This window comes from Rhincodon typus, chromosome 16 (assembly GCF_021869965.1).
Source record: "Rhincodon typus isolate 14 chromosome 16, sRhiTyp1.1, whole genome shotgun sequence".
In the NCBI taxonomy this organism is placed as follows: domain Eukaryota; kingdom Metazoa; phylum Chordata; class Chondrichthyes; order Orectolobiformes; family Rhincodontidae; genus Rhincodon; species Rhincodon typus.
In genome coordinates this window covers 26,008,020-26,026,136 of record NC_063347.1, presented here as the reverse complement: position 1 = coordinate 26,026,136, position 18,117 = coordinate 26,008,020, and the positions used below count along the sequence as shown (strand labels likewise).

The following is an 18,117-nucleotide window of genomic DNA, read 5'->3' as shown; positions in this document are numbered from 1 at the left end:
TACTGTAGCTAAGACATCACAATTCCACATCTTCCAAACATTCTTTTCTAAACTCCTTCTAAATCTTAACCTTTTCCAGACCTTTCCTCTTCTGCATGGACTCTTTCATTAGATTTCTTTCAATTTGGCTTTCCTCAGTGTAAGTAAATTTTAAGGCCTCCCCAATTCTGTATCCCTTGTCTAAATTTATTTCCTGGCACGTTCACTGTTGCTTTCAGCTATATCTTGTGGAACCTAATGTTGAAGGTGACAATGCATATTGTGAGGATACTATGCCTTTAAGAGGTGCATTTTATTTGTTTTTTTTCTTCTGCTTTTAATCATAATTCAAACTGCTGCATTTCCTTTTCATGTTCAAGCTGCTTCATCTTAAATTGAATTTTAGTCATTTCCAAAGATTCTGATGTCATTCTTGGCAATTGTGAATGTTGCGCGATTGCCGCAATTATATCTCCTTTCCTCAAAGACACAGGCAACCCCAACACCAGCCTGTTTGCCAATTTGGAGAGCTTTACCTTGCTCACGTTCTGTAAAAATCCCAAAGGGACTTCTTCCACCCCCAGGAAACATGAAAGAGCCATTATTACACAAGGCATATCCTGTTTAAACCAAACAAATTCAACACCTGAAATAAAAAAAACACTAACACATACCACTGACTGCCTTTGAGTACAACAATCTTAAACCCAACAAGGGACACCAGTTTGTTAAAGGCCAGACCAAACCCACTCAAAATATATTCTGAACATAGTCCAGACCCTCACCTTTTCTTATTTTACAGGTAAGTGTGAGATTTTGGGTTCCAGATGCAATTCAATTGGTCAAAACTACTCAACGTTTCTATTGCTTCTACTGTTTCAACTTAAAAGAAAAACCCAAGATCTCACAAGCTGAATTTTAAAAAAAGTCAATGCAAGGCAGTACACAAAACAGTTCCTGATAGTTGATACATGGAGTAACAGTTTCACACAAGAGCAGGTGCAAAATCCTTGTTCTTAAGGAAGGAACTTTTTAAAATTTACACTACACAAAGTCAGGGGCAATTGATTTAATACTTTTAATATTTTTAAAGTGAAATCATGAATAGCAGAAATCTCATTATGGACTGGACAACCAATGCAATTCCATTTTACAGATAAAGTGATCAATCATCCTAGGAAAAGAACTCAAAAAGTCTGGCTTGCCATTGCCAAGGAGCAGTTTCACATAATTAACACATATGGTCTTTTTATGTATGACCAGAAAGATCCAGTAAAGACATGGAAGGTTCTTCAAGAATTAACTTCAGGAGTAATAGACTCCAACTCATGTCATACAGAGAGCAACTCCAAGAGCCTATTGACCAATTTGTCAACAGTGACTGCAGCAAAGGGCATGAGTGTGATTTATTGAGTTAGTCATCATCTCTACACTAAAGTCTTCAGAAAGGATTGTTTAGACAAGAATAAGGGTCACAACATTGACTTGTTACTTGAGGACGGATGTAAGTATAAAGCCATACAACAACATACTTTAGGTGCAGCCAATACCACTGCTATAGTCAGCAAATGGATCAAACTAACAAAATCTGTAACAGGTGCATCTTCCAACAACCACCCAAAAGCTGTCAGCTTTATCCTGATATATGTAAACTATGTGACACCATTGGCCACTGGACATGTACAAGAAACCTGGTTCCAAAAGCCAAGCCAAGCTTCAGAACAAAAGACAGGTGACCAACCAGACAGCACAACACCGTACACTGGCAGCAAGGCAAATGTTAAGAAGGTGCACAAATGCAAATCAGTGAGGTTTAGAGTCAACTGAATGAAAGGGAAATTTCAGATGATGACCAAGCTTTCCATATTATTAGATTTACATATCACGTTAGTGGTATAAGATGAGCAGAAACATTTACAACAATGAATGTCATCTGTCCTGAAAAAGGCAAAATGACACACAATAAAAGCCAAAAATTTAAAGGGAACCAGTGCCCATATATTACCATGAGGTAACGATGAGCATCTCAGAAAGTGGTGCTCCATGGTACAGCCTGTAACAAACTATCTTGCAGCTTAGAGTGGATCACTAATGAACCACAATGCAGTGCAAATATGCAAGCTACCTTGGTTTCCCAAAGCCTTCTGCACAAGGCAGATTGTTGGCAGTCCCTTAGCATATTTCTTCAATGTGCCCACCCAGAGGGTTGCCTTCCTGTTGCTTCTTCCATTCTTGCTGTGGCCCCACTGGTTTCTCTCTGTTGCTTCATCTCAAAATGGAAAAGGAGCCCAGAACGATGGGGTAGAACAGTCCCAAGCCAATCTTACACTTCCTTCTGCAATAAATCTTCTCCAAATTGTCCCCTCATTGTTCCTATGGGAAAAAGTGTCATTGAGCCTCTGCATCCCTTGCAGAATCTGCCTTCCTTTGATGATGGAAATACCTTGGCAATGGCACTTTAACAGGGTTTTTGCTGACATCTAGCAATGGCCTCTTTCCTCACTCTGCTCCTTCCAATGCATGTATATATTCAGTAAGGCTAGCTGGCAGAGGCAGGGGTCTGAAGGGTAGTAAAATACAGCATAAAATTCCAGTAAATAAAGTTTAATTACCTTCTAAATGATCTTAGCTGGCATCCCACTATGTTTGTACAGTGAGATCAATTTTTCCTGGCATTCACAAATTTCATTAAAAATATCTTTATATAGGTATACATAGTCACAAACACAGTTTGTTTCTGTATTGTAGCATATCAAGGAAACAAACAAACCTTGGAGCTTGACTCTATCTAAACAAACCAAAGGCATCTCTTACATGAACCAGATTATATTTACATGCATTTGAGGCATCAGAAGGTCCAATAATTGAACGGACCCCCATCTAATCTCAGCAGGAAGACCTCAGACAGTGGTCTTTCCCCATTATGCCTTGGCAGCGGCTGCCCCAAGCTTTAGTGAATCCCTCAGCAAATAGCCCTGGACATTGGAATGTGCCAAACTGCAACACGAATAGCATAGAAGTGAAACTGAACATTGGACTTTGGTGAGAGTTTTCCCTACTCACTGAAAGTGGGATCCTCCACTTCCCCAAAAGGTCTGGTGAAGTTCTAATTTCAGTGAGATAAGAATGGCAAAAAAAAAGTCTGGTCAGAAAATTAGTGACCAAAGACAAAAAGATTTGAGAATTTTGTGTGACAGGGAGTCATGTGCATATTATAATGCAAAGAGACAAATTGATTGCAGAATGACCAGCTGGAAAATTATAGCATTTTTTTCTGATTTCCAACAAAATCCAAATGCTTCTAGGCCACGTCATCAGTTCTGTTTCTATCGGTGGGGTTAACAAGCAATCACTAATGATGAATGCTTAAATCCTAGGTCAAGAGATTTTTACCTTGACAATGTGCATTTTATAAATTCTGTGTAGTAAATATTAACTTTCACATGAATCATTGAAATGACAAATGGAAAAGTCACAGCCCACATCAAAGCATTCAAAAGTATAACTTGTCTGCATTTTGATTAGAGCTATTTTAAGACAGCATTTTCATCTTTATGTTTGCTGGTGGTTGAGCCCAGTTTAATTAATCTCTCATCACAAGGCAACCCTCTCATTCCAGGTACCAAATCAAGTGAACCTCATAGTATTGCTTCCAATACAAATATATCTTTCTGTAGTTGTGTAGCAAGATTTCCTGATTCTAGTACACTGATCCCTATTTAATAAAGGCCAAATGTGATTCACCTGCCTGCTTTATCTGCATCTTAATTATTCGTCTTAATTTTACGAGTACACCCAAGTCCATCTGAAGAGCAACACTTAAAGGTATTACAACTATAGTATACAACCTCACACTTTGATCTATTATATTACATCCTCTATTATATTTCATCTACCACCTTGTTACTCACTCATTTAACCTATGTATATCTCTTTGGAGCCTCTATGTCTTTCTCAGTTCCAGCATACCTCCATGCTCATAAGCTCTAGGTCATGACCATGAAAGTATCCCACATATTTTCTTGACCACCTTGTTCACCTGTCCTCCTACTTTCAAAGACTTGAAATAAAGTCCAAGTTTCCTGTGTCCTCTGTGCTTTTCTGAAACCTAACAATATTTCTACGCTCACAACAACAACAAAAACAAAGTTGCCGGAAAACCTCAGAGGAAAGGTCACCGGACCCGAAACATTAATGCTGATTTTTTTCTTCACAGATGCTGCCAGACCTGCTGAGCTGTTTTGTTCATGATTTACAGCATCCGCTGTTTTTTTGGTTTTTATTTAATATTTCAATGCTCCTGTCTTGTCATCCCAAATGTATTAAATCATTCTACTGAAGTGTTTTAGATTTCCAGAATCCGAAATATTTTGCTTTCATAATTTTCTACCTTACATGCTTAAAACAGGAATCAATAAACTAAAGCACATATATAACAGCACTTATATCTGAACACACCCAAAACTGTGCAGTCAAAAATCAAGGCAAAATGAAAATTATGCAAGTGTGAATTCTAGAATGCATTGGAGCTATCTCCTACTTTGAATGAATGTTGTTGACTGCTCCCACACTACATCTGGGCGCGTGGGAAGGGGATGGTGGCAGAGTAATCAGGACATGGTTAATGTTCTATGCTATCCAGATATAAGCGGAGTATGGTGAAATAAACCATGAAAGTATAGATAATGGGTGTTTAACACAGGCTACAATGCTTTCCAAAGACAAGGCTGTGATTATACTGTAAAAATTGTACCTTTAGAATACATTGCAACTATCGATAAGAAGCTTAATTATAGTTTAAAACATTGCTTTATGTAGTTTGTTGCAATTTTTTCTTGGTTACTTGGCGTGGCATTTTCCAAACAGATAAGCAGTAACACTTGAATCCTCTCGCCAATGATGCAGAGTCAGTCCAATTGTCAAACTTACATGCTAATTGCATCAAAACAAAAGACACTGTGTAACTTTATTAATGATCTCACTATTTTGTTTTACTTTTAACAGAAAAGACAAGCATTTTATTGTGTGTGCACACTAAAGTTTCACTCCAACTAGTAGAGACACCAGTTACAATGCTCTTTCTCCCTGGTACCCCCAATCTTGGCAGGGTCTACAGCTCTGTTGCTCTGCTTCATCTTCCCTGAGAAGACTCTAGTTCAAATTCTCACACACCATGTCCTCCCAAAACCCAGGAGAGAATCCAGTTTATATTGACTCCTCCTCCACTGCATTATTATCAAGACTGGCCTCTAGTGGCCTTTTATAAAAAAGACTTGCTGTGATGACTTAAAAAACACTGAGTTTGGGTTGGTTCAACAATACATACTATTTACAAGCGTATGCTGGAGACACACTAGTAAGTCTCTCTCTGAGACATAGCATGACAATTTATAGATTTAACACACATTTCATTCTGATATTTTTACTGTTCATTTTAATTCACTACCTTTGCACTTTCATCACATACCCTCATCAATGAACAGGCTTTGTAGATGTGTGAGTGATCTCTGAGTGAGTTATAACCCCACTGTGATCTCTGAGTGAGGCACTGTAGATGTCTCTTTTATGTTTTCACTATGTCTCCTGCCTAGCCCCTTATCACTCTGTTACTGTTGATTAAACCGTGAAGGTCATTCAGTTTCAAAGTTGCATTCTTAGATAGCTTCTCACTGAATTGGTTTCATATTACTCCATGCCTGCAGTACTCCTTTCATGCTTAGAGAAAATGCTCATAGCTACATTTGTCTAAGGCAAAAGAGTGCATTTAAATATTAATCATAATCAATCGTCTCACTTCCCTCCTGTTAACTCTGGCTAGAACTCTCACAGTTAGGAGGTCACCCACCTGGATACTCTAACCAAGGGATGTCCAGTGATCCTTCTTGACTTTTTGAGTGTCACATCCCTAAGCTTTTACCTTGTAATTCTTATTCTCAACCTGTATCCTAATAATAGTATGGTGCCTGGGTTTTCCAATGTACACAGCTAATCCCCTTTCATCACAACACCCCCTCTTTCCTTGCTCCTTGGCCACAGGGTTGGTCAGCCTTTCAGCTAGTTGTCATCATCTCCAGCCGTAGACTTCAGGATGCAGGTGTAAAATGATTACCAATTGTGGGATGGCAAACACATATGAAATGATTCATATCCAAGGATTATATGCAGGGTTACTGTGATGGTCTTAATATTCTGTTTCGATAATCCAATTCTTCTACCTCAGGTTGTAGAAATTCAAGGTGACTTACCAATGTCCTTGGAGCGTCCAGGTAGATGCCTCAGCAGAGATGGTACCTCTAGTAGTTAAACAATTTGACACTGTCCTATACGGTCAGCTATATCTCCGTGGAGTTTCAATGGTATGTGTTGTGTCCCTTGTGCTTAGTCCATACCCAGATTTCCTGGGTAAAGCAAAATGTGGCGTAGGGTATCTCTCAGAATTTATCTGTGTAACTAAAAGATCTTTAATTAGTTGTTACACAGTACTCTCCCTCACAAGTATAGGCAGTCTGTGTTGATCTATAGCTGGCATCAATTACTTCCTCAGTAACTTGGACCTCTCTGTTAGTTGTGTCAAACCACAGATTTCTGCAGGGTCCTGATGTATCTTTTGAGGGCCCACTGCCACACCTTAGCAGGTGTTGCACCCTCCAACTTAGATCCTACTGAATTATTTCCCTCTGGGATTGCATTTCGTACTATGCCTTAGTACACAACATAATTAGATCCTTTAATCATGCTGTATCTTCAATTTGTAAGCAGTGTAGGGTGGGGTCGCTTGTTGTTCTACAGATATGGTAGCACCAACACCACCAAGACCTAGGAAACACCAGTCCCCAGAGCAGTGGAGTTGCCAAATTCTTTCTTTTCTGGCTCTGGATTAATCAAACTCCAAGAGGTTAATGGTCTGGGCACAGTTCTGAAACAAGATCCAGTTTGATGTCAATTAAGTCTTGAACCAGAACACAGCCTTGCTTCTTGCAAATCCACTGTTATGGAGGCATAACAGCGTTGCCAGCGGAGGTGTTAGAGGCGGGCACCATAGCGTCATTTAAGATGTATCTAGACAGATACATGAATGGGCAGGGAGCAGAGGGATACAGATCCTTGGAAAATAGGCGACAGGTTTAGATAGAGGATCTGGATTGGTGCAGGCTTGGAGGGCCGAAGGGCCTATTCCTGTGCTGTAATTTACTTTGTTCTTTGTTCAAATTGTGCCCCTTGGGTTACAGATTGCAAGACCTTGGCACTTCTCATGCTACCCACAAAGCAAAATCATTTATACCTGAGATTTGCCATGAATTTGGACCAAATCAGTGACCAAAACATATTTTGTTTATTTCTGCTCTGATGCCTCATTAGTCCAGAAACTTTGTAATTCTTGTAGTTGCCAATCAGCTGATTAAATTTGAACACTGTCTAACCAATTGACTCAGGGTGATTACTGCAGTTGGCTTTTAACTATTGACCTTAGAAGTTCTTTCTAATGTATTCAGAATAAGAGCCTTATGATGCTGTCTTTGGGAGGCAGCAGAACAGTGTGGCACATCAGTAAGTTTACATTGTTACAGTAAACCATCTTAAACTCTTAATAATACCTGTACAAATTAATGACCGTATTGTTCTTCAAGTCCTGGTTCCCATGAAATCTTAACTCCTCCAATAACATGTCTTGAACCATTCGGGGCTTTTAGTCGTCATCTCCCTTCTCTTTTTTGGATGGTTGCATGTACTACCCGGGGTGTAGGCAGGTGATTTTGCTGACGTATACAGTGGGTGCTTCTTGTAAGCTACGGTTACTGGGAGGGTGTTCATGGACTCCACTAATCTGGCAGTTTATCTGAGACAAAGCAATTAAAAGATCTGCTTCTGGCCCTCCTGTTGGCAGAAACAGAGCTCGAGTCATACAGCTTGAGCAGAGACCATTCGGAGTGATTTCACCCTGTATTCCTGGAAAATAAAGCACCAATGTCATCACTTTGAGATTTTTCCTCTTACAATCTCTTACAAGATATACCTGAATTGACCCACAAGACTGTTGTTTTCATACTTAGTCAATGTTTCCAAACAGTTGTTAATAACTAATAAGGTACCTGTCTTTCAGAACTGGTACTCTACATTACTATTCATGTGATTAGGACTGGGAGCTTCCTCAACAGTGACACATGAGCAGTTTAGTTCCTGATCTGTCACACAAAATGTATTTATTTTGTTTTTATTTTTTCATTTATGGGATGTGGGTCTCACTGGCTAGCCAGCATTTATTGCTCTAGTTGCTGTTGAGAGAGTAGTAGTGAGTTGCCTTCTTGAACTGCTGCAGTCCGTCTGCTGTGGGTTTACCCACAATGCCATGAGAGGAAGAATTCCAGGATTTTGACCCAGCGACAGTGTTTAAATGGTGATATATTTCCAAGTCAGAATGGTGAGTGGCTTGGAGGGGAACTTACAGTCGGTGGCATTACCGTATATCTACTGCCCTTGTCCTTCAACAGGGAAGTGGTCGTGGGTTTGGAAGGTGCTGTCTGAGGATCTTTGGTGAATTTCTGCAGTGTACCTTGTAGATAGTACACACTGCTGCTACTGAGCATCGGTGGTGGAGGTAGTGGATGCTAGAGGATGTGGTGCTAATCAGGCAGGCTGCTTTGTCCTGGATGGTGTATTTGGAGCTACACTCATCTGAGCAAGTGGGGATTATTACATCACAGTCCTGACTTGTGCCCTGTAAATGGTGGACAGTTACTCGCCACAGTACTCCTAGCCTCTGACTTGCTCTTGTGGCCATTTATGGGGTGAGTCCAGTTGAGCTTCTGGTCAATGATAATCCCCAGGATGTTGTTAGTGGGGGAATTCAGTGATGGTAACACCATCGACTGTCAAGGGGTGGCAGTTAGATTATTTCTTTCTAGTGATGGTCATAGCCTGGCATTTGTGTGGCGTGAATATTACTTGCAACTTGTCAGCCCAAGCCTTGATATTGTCCAAATCTTGTTGCATTTGAACACAGACTGCTTCAGTATCTGAGGAGTTGCGCATGGTGCTGAACATTGTGCAATCATCAGTGAACATGCCCACTTCTGACCTTATGATGGAGGGAAAGCCATTGATGAAGCAGCTGAAGATAGTTGAGCCCAGGACAATACCCTGAGGAACTCCTGCGCAGATGTCCTGGAGCTGAGAATGACTGACCTCTAACAACCATGACTATCTTCCTATGTGTTAGGTACGACTCCAACCATCGAAGAGTTTGCCCCCTGATACCCAGTGATTCCAATTTTACTAGGGCTCCTTGATGCCACATTCAGTCAGATGCAACCTTGATGTCAAGGGCTGTCACTCTCACCTCACCTCTGGAATTCAGCTCTTTTATCCATGTTTGAATCAAGGCTGTAACGGTACATAGGAAATTTTCCACATTGTCAAGTAAATACCAGTGTTGCAACTGTACTGGATTAGCTTGGCTAGGGAAACAGCAAGTTCTGGAGCATAAGTCTTCAGTACTATTGCTGGAATGTTGTCAGGGCCCATACCCTTTGCTGTATCCAGTGCCTCCAACTGTTTTTTGATCTCTCGTGGAGTGAATCAAATTGGTTGAAGACTGGTTTCCGTAAGCTGGGGACCACGGGAGGAGGCCGAGATGGATCATTCACTCTTCTGACTGAAGATTGCTGTGAAAGCTTCAGCCTTTTATCTTTAGCCTTATCTTAAATGACTATCCTTTGTTTTGGAAATCAATTCCAGCGATACACTTTGTCTCCTTCTTGTGGAATACCTTCTATTCTTGAGCTTTACTTTCATGCAGCTTAGCAAATTCCACTAATTACCATAATATCTCATTCAGGAAGCCCAGAGAAACCAACAGGCAAATACATAGTTAATGAAATGCTTTTAAAATCAAAAATCAATCGTTACTATTTGATTTTGCTTTTCCCCACTCTTAGATGCCATCTTACTTCTTCCCTCAACAGAAACTTGTTCAATTATGTCCTGCATCTCAAAATTAACACAATTTAAATAATGGTCTTCTTGGGCATACATTTTCCTTCGAAAATTGGAGTTATTTCTGCTCAAAAGAAGGTTTTTTTAAAGTCACGTTCATTACAACCATCAAGATTGTGTGCATTGATGCGCTGAGTCTTACCTTATTTTGGCAAAGTGTTATTTTTGACAGGTTTCATGGGCAGTTTCTCTCCACAAGACGTAGCACATTTTCTCATACCTTCATCCCAAATGCGCATTATTAACTACTTACAATGTTCCTCTGGTGCCCCTCTTGTTGTCTGCTGTCCAGATTTTCTCACTTACTATAACCAAAAGTGCTCATCACTGCTGCAATATCCTGGGATCCCTACCATCAGTGCCACCTTTAAAAGGCTGTTGTGCATCTGGTCAAGATCTGTTAGTTTAGAGTTGCCCTGTATGGTTTGTGATATTTACAGGTAAGGGGAAATTGGGATTCTACTTTGCATACAGGGACCTGGAGGCTCTGGTGGATGGCGTAGTGCAGAGGAGGGACATTCTCATCCCACTGGACTATCAGATGAGGCCATGACAGGCTGGTCCGAGGTTGCCACCTGGGTCAGTACAGTCTCAGCAGCTTGAAGGAACTCCCAATGGTGTAGAAAGAAGGTTCAGTCTGTTAGGGTAAGTGCCATCATTTTCTCTACTTAACCTCACACTCTGCTACTACACACACCTCCCACCAAGACTCATGGTCTACTACTCACACTACTGCCACCCACAAAATCCGCCCCACATGACTTACCTTGCAGGCCTCCCCGCTACCTACTCATTCACTTGGGGCACTTCACCATCTTTCCCTCATGCCAAGTGTCCCTGCGACAGCACTGCAATGAGAGACACCAGTACATGCAAAAGTGCAGCATTAAAGTGCTGAAGCATACTGTATGTGGATTGGACATGTGCCACGATGGTGAAGAGAGGTCACATGTGTCAGATGCCAATGTCTGCGCTTATGGAGTGCATGTCGCTGCTGATCTGGAGCATGTCCTGCGATGTTGATGCCAGATGTCCAAGATGGAGATCCAGAAGAGAAAGTGACAGCCTGGAGTCGCCAGGTATCCTGTCAAACTTTCATGTTGATAATTCTCATCACCTAGTTTCTATCCAGCAGACAGTAGAATAAGACCTTGCATATTAATGAGGTGAGATTACATAGTAATTTTCTTATGCACTCATAGGATGTGGGCTTTGCTGGCTGACAGCTTTTATTGCCTGTCCTTAGTTGGTCTTGAGAAGTGTTGGTGAACGTCTTGAACTGCTGCAGCCCACATACTGTAGGTTGACTCACAATGATCTTAGGGAGGGAATTCCATGTTTTAATCCAGCAACAGTTAAGGAATGATGATATATATCCAAGTCTGGATGGTGAGAGGTTTGGAGGGGAACTTGCAGATGGTGGTGTTCCCATGTATCTGCTGCCATGGCCTTTCTAGATAGAAATGGTCATAGGTTTGGAAGATGCTGGCTAAGGATCTTTGGTGAATTTCTTAGTGCGTCTTGTAAATGGTACACATTGTTGCTTCTGAGTATCAGTGGTGGTGACAGTGGATGCTTGTGGATGTGGTGCTAATCAAACAGGCTGCTTTATCCTGGATGGTGTCAGGCTTCTTGAGTGTTGTTGGAGTTTCACCTATCCGGTAAGTATGAAGTATCCATCACGCTACTGACTTGTGCCTTGTAGACAGTGGACAGGCTCTCTGGCCCACTCTTGTAGCCACTGAGTTTATTGTGGTGAGTCCAGTTGAGTTTCTGGTCATTGTTATCTTCAGGATGTTGTTAGTTGGGGGAAAGAGTGAATGTCAAGGGCTTGTGGTTAGATCCTCTCTTATTGGAGATAGTCATTGCCTGCATTTGTGTGGCATGAATGCTACTCGCCATCTGTCAGCCCAAGCCTGGATATGGTCCACATCTTGTTGTATTTGGAGATGGACTTCAGTACCTGAGGAGTCATCAATGAACATTCTCACTTCTTTTTTTTGTTCGTTTGTGGGATGTGGGCATCGCTGGCTGGCCAGCATTTCTTGCCCATCCCTAGTTGCCCTTGAGAAGGTGGTGGTGAGCTGCCTTTTTGAACTGCTGCAGTCCTCCTGCTGTGGGTTGAACTACAATGCTATTAGGGAGGGAATTCCAGGTTTTTGACCCAGCGACAGTGAAGGATCGGCGGTATATTTCCAAGTCAGAATGGTGAGTGACTTGGAGAGGAACTCGGAGGTGATGGTGTTCCCATATATCTGCTGCCCTTGTCCTTCTAGATGGAAGTGCTTGTGGGTTTGGAAGGTGCTGTCTGAGGATCTTTGGTGAATTTCTGCAGTGCATCTTGTAGATAGTACACACTGCTGCTACTGAGCGTCGGTGGTGGAGGGAGAGAATGCTTGTAGATGTAGTGTCAATCAAGTGGGCTGCTTTGACCTGGATGGTGTCAAGCTTCTTGAGTAATGTTGGGGCTGCACTCATCCAGGAAAGTGGGGAGTATTCCATCACAGTCCTGACTTGTGCCTTGTAGATGGTGGACAGGCTTTGACGAGTCAGGCTTTGAGGTGAGTTACTCGCCACAGTATTCCCAGCTTCTGGCCTGCTCTTCTAGCCATTCTCTTAAAGTGGTGAGTCCAGTTGAGTTTCTGGTCAATGGTAACCCCCAGGATGTTGATAGTGGGGGATTCAGTGATAGTGACATCATTGAATGTCAAGGGGCGGTGGTTAGATTGTCTCTTATTGGTGATGGTCATAGCCTGGCATTTGTGTGGCATGACTGTCACTTGCCACTTGTCAGCCCAAGGCTGAACATTGTCCAGATCTTGTTGCATTTGAACATGGACTGCTTCAGTATCTGAGGAGTCACGAATGGTGCTGAACATTGTGCAATCATTGTCGAACATCCCCAATTCTGACCTTATGATGGAGGGAAGGTCATTGATGAAGCAGCTGAAGATGGTTAGGCCTAGGACACTACCCTAAGGAACTCCTGCAGAGATGTCCTGGAGCTGGAATAATTGACCTCCCACAACCACAACTATCTTCCTAGTTTCAGAGATAGTAGGAACTGCAGATGCTGGAGAATCTGAGATAACAAGGTGTACAGCTGGATGAATACAGCAGGCCAAGCAGCATCGGAGGAGCAGGAAGGCTGATGTTTTGGGCCTAGAGGGTCTAGGCCCGAAATGTCAGCCTTCCCGCTCCTCTGAAGCTGCTTGGCCTGCTGTGTTCATCCAGCTCTACACCTTGTTATGTCTATCTTCCTATGTGTCAGGTATGACTCCAACCACCGGAGCGTTTGCCCCCTGATACCCATTGATTCCAGTTTTGCCAGGGCTCCTTGATGTCACACTCGGTCGAATGCAGCCTTGATATCAAGGGCTGACACTGTCACCTCTGGAATTCAGCTCTTTTGTCCATGTTTGAACCAAGGTCGTAATGAGATCAGGAGCTGAGTGGCCCTGGCAGAACCCAAACTGGGCATCGCCGAGCAGGTTATTTCTGAGCAGGTGCTGCTTGATAGCACTGTTGATGTCAACTTCCAGCACTTTACTAATGATCGAGAGGAGACTGATGGGGCAGTAATTGGCCGGGTTGGATTTGTCCTGCTTTTTGTGTACAGGACATACTTGGGCAATTTTCCACATTGTCGGGTATATACTAGTGCTGTAACTGTACTGGAACAGCTTGGCTAGGGAAGTGGCAAGTTCTGGAGCACAAGTCTTCAGTACTATTGCTGGAATTATTGGCAACCAAATATCCCAGGATATAGATGCTTCAGGCGGGATAGAGAGGGAGATAAAAGGGGTGGAGGAGTTGCATTACTGGTCAAAGAAGATATCACAGCTGTGCTGAAGGAGGACACGATGGAGGACTTGAGCAGTGAAGTAATATGGGCAGAGTTCAGAAATAGGAAGGGTGCGGTAACAATGTTGGGGCTGTACTAAAGGCCTCCCAACAACGAGCATGAGATAGAGGTACAAATATGCAGACAGATTATGGAAAGATGTAGGAGCAACAGGGTGGTGGTGATGGGAGATTTTAATTTTCCCAACATTGACTAGGATTCACTTAGTGTTAGAGATTTAGATGGAGCAGAATTTGTAAGAAGCATCCAGGAGGGTTTTATAGAGCAGTATGTAAATAGTCCAACTCGGGAAGGGGCCATACTGGACCTGGTGTTGGGGCCAGTATGAGGCTGGCCAGGTGGTTGAACTTTCAGCAGGGGATTACTTTGGGAATAGTGATCACAATTCTGTAAGTTTTAGAATACTCATGGACGAAGACGAGAGTGGTCCTAAAGGAAGACTGCTAAATTGGGGAAAGGCCAAATACAGCAAAATTCGGCAGGAGCTGGGGAATGTGGATTGGGAGCAGCTGTTTGAGGGTAAATCCACACTTGATATGTGGGAGACTTTTAAAGAGAGGTTGAATAGAGTGCAGGCCTGTCTGTCTCCACCCAGGAGAGTTGCGCCCCCGCCCCCCGATTCCCATTGATTTCAGTTTTTCTGCGGTTCCTTGATACCTCAATTTTCAAATGCAGCCTTGATGTCAAGGGTTGTCCAGCAACAGTTAAGGAATGATGATATATATCCAAGTCTGGATGGTGAGAGGTTTGGAGGGGAACTTGCAGATGGTGGTGTTCCCATGTATCTGCTGCCATGGCCTTTCTAGATAGAAATGGTCATAGGTTTGGAAGATGCTGGCTAAGGATCTTTGGTGAATTTCTTAGTGCGTCTTGTAAATGGTACACATTGTTGCTTCTGAGTATCAGTGGTGGTGACAGTGGATGCTTGTGGATCTTACTCTTACCTCATCTCTGGAATTCAGCATTTTTGTCCATGTTTGAACCAAGACCAGGAGCTAAGTGGCCCTGGCAGAACACAAACTGGCCGTCACTGAGCAGGTTATTGCTGAGCAGGTGCTGCTTGATAAGTACTGTTGATGACACCTTCCATCATTTTACCAATGATTGAGAGTAGGTTAGTGGGCTGGTAATGGGCTAGGTTGGAGTTGTCCTACATATCTGGACAATTTTGCAAATTGTCGGATCGATGCTAGTGTTTTCACTGTACTGGAACAGCTTGGCTAGGGGAGTGGAAAGTTCTGGAGTACAAGTCTTCAGTGCTATCAGAAATAAAAACGGAAATTGCTGTAAAAACTCAGCAGGTGTGGCAGCATCTGTGCAGAGAAATCAGAGTTAATGTTTTGGCTCCAATGACCCTTCTTCAGAATGGACTCGAAACTTTAACTTTAAAGACTCAGGTAAATTATCAAGATTATGATTATAATAGTACTTAGTTATACCTTCTGTATAGCTTAGAATAGGTACCAGCTCATGGGCACATTATCATAAATGGTTGATTTGATTTGTTGTCATATCTACTGAGATGGAGCGAATAGTGTAGTTTTTCTGGCTCTACAGGCAAATCGTATAATTGAAGTCCCTTTCCTGGTCCTGGGTTTAAAGCTGGACATGATGGGTCATTGTCTCTAATCCCCTACCCTCAGCTATACTGGGAGGGGTAGTGTGTGTCATTGTTGTTGCCACCCATTGTGCTAAATTCATTGTGGTGTGGTATAACTATCACTCTCCAGTTAATATTCCCAGTGATATCAACCCTACTACTAGGCCACTTTGGCATGAAGCCCATCCTTGGGGTCAGTGTTGAAATGTTTCTGTCCAGTTGTAGAGGAGCATGGTGGTAGCAGATAAGTTGTGCACAATTATATGTCAATGAAATAACATAACTTCACAGCCCGTTCCTTCTTCTTCCACTTGTGCAACACTCAGGAAACTGTCCTAAGTCACGCACAATAACTAGTTCACTTTGGGACTAAACTGCCTTTGGTCTAGGTAGTGAGCAGTTCCATTATACAATAATCATCCATTTGTTGGTACCTGCTCAGGAGGTATTTGTAAAGCAGCTACCAACTCCACAGCACATACCACTAGATTAAATTAAACTTAGATTTTTTGTGTTATACGCAAAGTGTTGTCATATCCAGTGCCATATTGAAACACTGAATATATTGCAAGATGTTACTGTGATAGACTTTCTCTTTTCTTCTTCACTACCAGGATTAGCATAATTCAAATCATCCCACCACCCTGTATTCTGGAACACAAATTAGTCAGTGACTTGCTCCAATTGTGACTTGTGCTTGCAATGTCTTTTCCTTGTCATGCATAAACAAGTACAAATATTGCTAATTATGATCATTTCACAAGGGCCTACCCATTTTAGTGCAAATCTTTCCTTCTCCAACATGGTCTTTGCCATCACCTTAACTCCTAGCCTGGTATCTCAACGTGTTCCATTCCTACCTCTCCCATATTGCATGTGGTGCTGATCCCTAACTTATCTCAGTCTGTGCAGCTGCATTGCACAACACTCTCACAAATCATTTAACTCTTTCACTTGCAGCTCCTACTTCCTTTCTGCCAAAAACAACATCCCCTGTCAATTCCATCGCCCCTGCTGGTAGTACTCATATAGTGATACTCCAGTTGCTCTGTTATTTGTCACCGTCAGTCCTATTAGGATATTAGGCAACATATTAGTGCATTCCTGCTCCAACTTCTGGATGTTAGTTAATGTCATCTTTAATGTTCTGTTCATTTGTTTGACCATGCCTAGGCTCTGCAGGTGAGAGGAACCTGGTATTTTTCTTGATTCCCAGTAACTTACAAACTTCCTTATTCACTCATCCTGTAGAATGTGTTCCCTGATCCAAACACATGTAATGGTGTTCCATATCTTGGGTTTATCTCTTCTACCAGTATTTCAGCAACCCGAGAAACTGAACTGTCTTGTATAGGATAAGCTTCCATCCACATGATCAACTCGTCAATAATGACCAGACAAGAACTCTTTTCCTAACTCAGTGGGAAGGATTTTGTGAAATCTATTTCTAACTAGTTCCATGAACAATGATGATTGGGCTTAGATTACAGCCATTCATTAGATTGCCTTGTAGTTTACTGTGTTCTGCTAAAGTTATGTACTGAAACAAAAATCAACAATTAAAGTTATAAACTTGTTGTCCAAGATTTGTCAATTGTAAAGTCTGGTTAAGAACAATTGGGAAATTTGAGGTTTTAATTTCACTGTGTTGCAAATCCAGTGATACGCTGATAATGGTTTGACCTACTATCCTAGTGTCACAACAGTATCATGTTTATTTCCAAAAATCCAATTGCCATCACTGCCACCTGATGCTCAGGGTCAGTTGTGGATGCCTCCTTAGCTGTCACATCTGTCCTTAGGTAGCCTAACTGAAGTCTGTTTTCTGCTCATGTGCTTTAACCTTTATTAGTGCTGCCTCTAATGGTTGTCTAACAGCTTCCACTAATTCCTTGTTTCAAACTGTATATGCCCTCCACGTCAGATGATGTACTCTTTTCAACTCCATGTGACTACATAACCCTGCACGACCCCAAAGGCCTACCTACTATTTATGTAAGTGTTAGCTGTGGAGTGCAGTAGCACAACAGTTGCGATAATCTGTATTCAACATTTCAAATTTGTTTTAAAGGTTCCAGTTCTTCTCTCCACCATACCAGGAGATGTGGAAAGTCACTACTTACATGCTATGGCTTTGTCCACCTACAGATTACCTTGCTCGATAACACATTCTAACAGAAATTATTCCTAATTCTTAATTACTGATATTTAAGTATAAATGCTTCATGAATTTAAAAGACCCTACAGTTCTTTTTCCTTAACTGTACACAACTTGTGGATATTCCTTTCTATTCCTATCATAGTTACAATCCAAACTTTATCCCATATATACCAGTTTTATCTGCATTTCCCTTCATTGTAACCTATATAAAACCAAATTGATTTATATTCAAATTACACCTTGAAGGGTTATACCAAGTTCTCAAAATGAAATTACTTGTTGCTTCTATCTTCTCCCCTCATAAAGCTCTCTCATTGTTACCAAGTTCCCTCATTCATGAGAGAACTTCTACTATTCAATAAACATTCTAACAATATTTTAAAACAGAAATAAAACTTTTTCATTTGATTCCAGGCAGTAACATCTCTCACACATTCATTCTTTACACTTGAGTATCTTGTTTTTCCAACAGTAACTTGCTAAATTCATTTAGACATTTCACAATCAAAATTATTCAAA

At 41.7% G+C, this 18,117-nt stretch overlaps 1 protein-coding gene across 2 annotated transcripts in view; it reads left to right on the top strand.

Annotated features, from left to right (window-relative positions):
- The window catches only part of LOC109932210 (protein bicaudal D homolog 2), a 229,611-nt gene that overhangs the window by 73,502 nt on the left and 137,992 nt on the right, over window positions 1–18,117 (top strand). The gene's annotated exons all lie outside the window — the stretch shown is intronic.